Source organism: Erythrolamprus reginae, chromosome 1 (assembly GCF_031021105.1).
Source record: "Erythrolamprus reginae isolate rEryReg1 chromosome 1, rEryReg1.hap1, whole genome shotgun sequence".
In the NCBI taxonomy this organism is placed as follows: Eukaryota; Metazoa; Chordata; class Lepidosauria; order Squamata; family Dipsadidae; genus Erythrolamprus; species Erythrolamprus reginae.
Window position 1 is genome coordinate 326,693,248 of NC_091950.1, and position 5,181 is coordinate 326,698,428.

The 5,181-nt window shown below is 38.9% G+C and overlaps 1 pseudogene; it reads left to right on the forward strand.

The window, feature by feature from the left end:
• The first annotated feature begins 4,169 nt into the window (after positions 1-4,169).
• On the forward strand, positions 4,170-4,639 carry LOC139161261 (small ribosomal subunit protein eS19 pseudogene; annotated as a pseudogene).
• Positions 4,640-5,181: the final 542 nt, after the last annotated feature.

Below are 5,181 nucleotides of genomic sequence, written 5' to 3' on the forward strand. Positions count from 1 at the left end.
TACTGGACTCTTTGCTGACCCCAAGACTTAAAAGTTGATGGTTTATGGATTTGTATATAGATATTGGATGGGATATGAGAAGAAGAGAGATTTATTTATATACTTAACTCAGTAGTGGGTTGTTCCCCGTTCGACCCAGTTTTGCGAACTGGTAGCAGTGGCGGAGGGCTCCACCCACCTGCCTGGGACATTCCACCATCCACCCAGGACACTCTGGATACCCGCCCGGGATGCTCCACCCACCTGCCCCAGGATGCTTCAGTGCATGCGCAGAAGCATCAAAAGTGAGCACAAGCGGTAGCAACAGTAGTTAGAACCCACTACTGACTTAACTGGAGTGACGAGTTATTAAGTTTGTTTATATTTACTCGGAGATTACTTCTGTATATATTTCTATTTCTTGTTTTCTTTTCTTCTTTGCATTTTTACACTTACTAAAAATAATGCTCTTAAGATCTTTAAATTATTTCATCATTTTCATTCACCTATGGTATTTGTTCCATAGCATAAAACACCTGTTTTTATATATGCATCTATGGACAATATGGACAATATCTAAAACAATGCAAAGACACCAACTTCTCTTCCCTCCAAATGGATTAATAAAATATCATGACCCAGGAATATTTTAGATGTCATCACTGATATTTAATTAAGGATTAGAGAGAGGTAAATTTGATGCATATTACTTCTTGGGGGGAAGTTTCTCCTTTTGCCGGTAACTTGCACACTGGGAGAAATTTGCCATTTAATTTATCTATTTAAATTATTAATGGATAAACTTTTAAGGTCCTGTTCTCCCTCCTTATTGTGGCCTGCCATTGTCAATGGAAATGGCAGCAGATGAGGAGGAGGTTAGGGAGGAACATGGGCCTGATCTGGAGTCGAATTAAAATTACTTTTGATGGAGTAGATAATATTATGTGCCATTGACTAACTACATACTTTAGCATTTCTTTATTGCCTTAGAATTTTGAGACAAAAGTTTTTGGCTTAAAGACTAACACATATTTTCAAAGCACATCTGTACACACCTAGTGCAGCATGATAAAATGTGTTTTAAACTGTTTCCATTTGTTCCATTTTCTAAAATTATAATTCAACCTCTCGCATAATTCAAGGGATTTCATAATGTCTTGTTGTTTGACCTTGCATGATAGTTTTTAAAAACATATATAAACACACACGTGAGAAAGCCTTTTGGCTGCAAAGTTATCATTCTTTGTATTTAAACCAAAATCACATGGAAAGTATATTTATTACAAAAAGACTGCTCAGAACCTCTCAGAAAAAAAGAAACTGTTTTAGCAGATGTTTCCTCTCAGAAGAAAATGGATTAGAAAGCCAGAAAGAACTTATCTTGGCCCAAATTAATCTCTGAGTGGAGAAATTCTCTGATATTCAGAAAACACAGATACCCCGTACAGCATGCAGTAACATTTACTATGAAGCATTATCTATTATTATTTAGGCTAGTGCTGCTAACCTCCCCTCAGGTTAGCATAAGATTTCAACAAATCTAATTCAATCAAAATCTCCATGGGAATTAAGAAACCATTAGGATATACTCTTGAACCATTTGTCCTGTTCCATTATGGGAATCCATCATGGGAATATTATCAATAGCAGTCGGGCTCTTTGTTTTGAACATGAGCCGGGGTGGCGCAGCAGGTAGAATGCTGTACTGCAGGCCACTGAAGCTGACTGTAGATTTGTAGGTCAGTGGTTCAAATCTCATCACTGGCTCAAGGTTGACTCAGCCTTCCATCCTTCCGAGGTGGGTAAAATGAGGACCCGGATTGTGAGGGGCAATATGCTGGCTCTGTCAAAAAGTGCTATTGCTTCCATGTTGTAAGCTGCCCTGAGTCTAAGGAGAAGGGCGGCATAAAAATCGAATGAATGAATGAATGAATGAATGAATGAATGAATGAATGAATGAATGAATGAATGAATGAATGAATGAATGCTTGCTCTGGAATCTTCTTTCCCCACTTCTAGATTTGCTCCTTAGGTAAACTGTATGTTATTTAATCCCTATAATCATTTCTTAATATATTTGTCTAGCACTAACCCTGCTCACTCTGACGTCTACCATCATCACTGATGTTTAATGCATATTTCCAAGGCCAAAATATATTGGTCAGTTGTCCAGATATTTGCCTTGGATCTATAAAAAAGAAAAGTTTTATTCTTGTTGAGATACTTCTTTTTCTTGCTCGCTTCTATATTTTTGTTTTTATCTTTTAACTTTGAAAAAAACTATGTCTGTTGGTTTATGTTTACAAAGTTAAAATATAAACACAAAAATCTAGAAGCAAGCAAGAAGGAGCAAAAAGTGTCAAAAACAGTAGAAAGCAAAGATAAACAAAACAAAAACTTAAGTTTTACCATCTTCACAATCTATTTTTATTGTAGATATTTCTATATTCTTTTAACTTTATGCATGTAATAATTTGAATACCATGTATCTTTTCCAATTGACTATCCATTAACCCTGATTTTGTTTAAATGTTCATTTATACCTTCTCTTCTAGGCCTCATGCAACCTGAGGCTGCCTCATCTAGGCATTCTGAAAAACATTCTCAATTGCATAAGTATTAAATAATGTAAATAATCTAATTTATTACTCTTGTTAACAATGAATTGTTCTTTTGTCCAGGGTGTGCATGTATGTGACACACTAGCAGAAGTCAAGTAGGGTTATCTCTGATACCCAGAACTCAAAAGTTTCCCCATCACTGCTATAAGCCAAGTAATGTAGTCAATAAGATACATTTCTTTAAGATATTCATTGTACCCTTAAATTGGTTAGTTCCTCTTTTTTTTCAGAGAAACATACCGTAGTTATTTTGAGTAGTTATTGTGTAGCTTCAACTAGATATAATTCCTAGATTCTTTGGGAGAAACCAAACAATTAATGTAAATATATAACACAGCAATGTGCTGTATGAGTTTAAAATAGCAAACAAGCAAACTGATACCAAATATAATTTTAATGTTCTTCTTCTTCCTGGGTAAAATTATACAAAAGTTGGAAAATGTTCATGTTTTTCATTAAATGAAAACTCCTTCTGCAGCTTTAGTGAAGGGCTGCCTGCTTGGCCATCGTGTAGAGCAGTGTTTCCCAACCTTGGCAACTTGAAGATATTTGGACTTCAACTCCCAGAATTCCCCAGCCAGCATTCGCTGGCTGGGGAATTCTGGGAGTTGAAGTCCAAATATCTTCAATTTGCCAAGGTTGGGAAACACTGGTGTAGAGCAAGGGTGTCAAACTTGCTGTGTCACGTTGCCATCACATGAAGTTTCACAACATTTTTCCCATTTGCAGAACTGGGTTGGCTTGGTCTGTGCATGACGCATCTGGCCCACGGGCTATCAAGTCGACACCCTTGGGTACAGTACAAAGGTGGGTTCCATTTATCTTCGCCATTGTGATGTTTCGTGCGCGTCCCCTCATGCGATTCTGCTTCCGCTCATGCTCAGTAGCTTGAATCAGCCCAAAACACAGCTGAGGAGCTGATCAGCTGTGCTTTGGGTGAAGGAATAAAGGTAAGCATAAACCCAGGGATGGGCGAGAGGGCCCTTTTCAAGCAGCAGCCGAAGGAAAAACTTCCAAACAGGAAAAAAAAATCCAGAAAAAAATTAAAAACAGATGGCGGTGCCCACAGACCAACACCGACTGAACTGGATCTGTGATGCCATAATGATGTCACCAGTGAGTCGCTACCAGGTCAGATGATCCGGTCTGAACCAGGGGGAACCCATCCTTAGTATAGTAAAAATATGTCACACTGCATCACACTCCTTTATCTCCTATTCGGTCCAGATTTCTCTCCCCCTTGCCCTCTTTCTCTGTCTGTCTGTCTCTCTCTCTCTCACCCTTCAAGCCAGTGTCCTGACAAGTGTCTGAACTACTCCTTGCATTTTTCTTGGAAATATTTTCATAAGTGGTTTGCCATTATCGTCTTCCTACGGCCAAGGGAGAATGGCTGGTCCAAGCTACCCAGCTAGCTTTATGTCTTAAGGTGGGACTAGAACTCATGGTCTACAGTTCCCAGACTGATGCCTTGAACCATGACATCAAGTTGACCTCATCGCCTACATTCATTTTAGCAGAAAGGCATTTTTTAAAAGTTGGGGTGGTTTTTTTCCCTATCCGGTAGCGCTGATGCCTGGAGTAACTGTAAAAGGCGTCAACCAGCAGGAGTTTGTATGGGTTCTTGTAGCTTTTCTCAAAAAGTCAGGCAAATTAAAGGTACCTGAATGGGTGGACACAGTCAAACTAGCCAAGCACATTGAATTGGCTCCATATGATGAAAACTGGCTTTATACCAAAGCTGCATCCACAGCCTTTATCTTCGGGGTGGTGCTGGAGTCGGCTCCATGACCAAGATCTATGGGGGGGGGAGCCAGTGCAATGGTATGATCACTTCAGCTAGGGTTCCAAAAGTGTTGCCATAAGGGTGCTCCAGGCTTTGAAAAGGTTCAAAATGGTGGAGAAGGACCAGTATGGAGGTCGCAAGCTTAGTCCTCGGGGACAGAGAGACCTGGATAGGATTGCTGGACAGGTGGCAGCTGCGAGCAATAAACATTAAAATGGAGTTCGGTTTTAAAATGAAGTTCTTTATTTACTGGGAAAAAAGTTGGAGTAGAAAGCATTGTGGTTAACCTATGATTACTTGCTCAGAATGAAGTTAAATTAACAAAATTGGTGAATTCATTATTTTATGGAACACAGGCTTCTCATGGGTTAATATAGAAACATAGAAACATAGAAGTCTGACGGCAGAAAAAGACCTCATGGTCCATCTAGTCTGCCCTTATACTATTTTCTGTATTTTATCTTAGAATGGATATGTGTTTATCCCAGGCATGTTTAAATTCAGTTACTGTGGATTTATCAACCACTTCTGCTGGAAGTTTGTTCCAAGGATCTACTACTCTTTCAGTAAAATAATATTTTCTCACGTTGCTTTTGATCTTTCCCCCAACTAACTTCAGATTGTGTCCCCTTGTTCTTGTGTTCACTTTCCTGTTAAAAACACTTCCCTCCTGGACCTTATTTAACCCTTTAACATATTTAAATGTTTCGATCATGTCCCCCCTTTTCCTTCTGTCCTCCAGACTATACAGATTGAGTTCATTAAGTCTTTCCTGATACGTTTTATGCTTAAGACCTT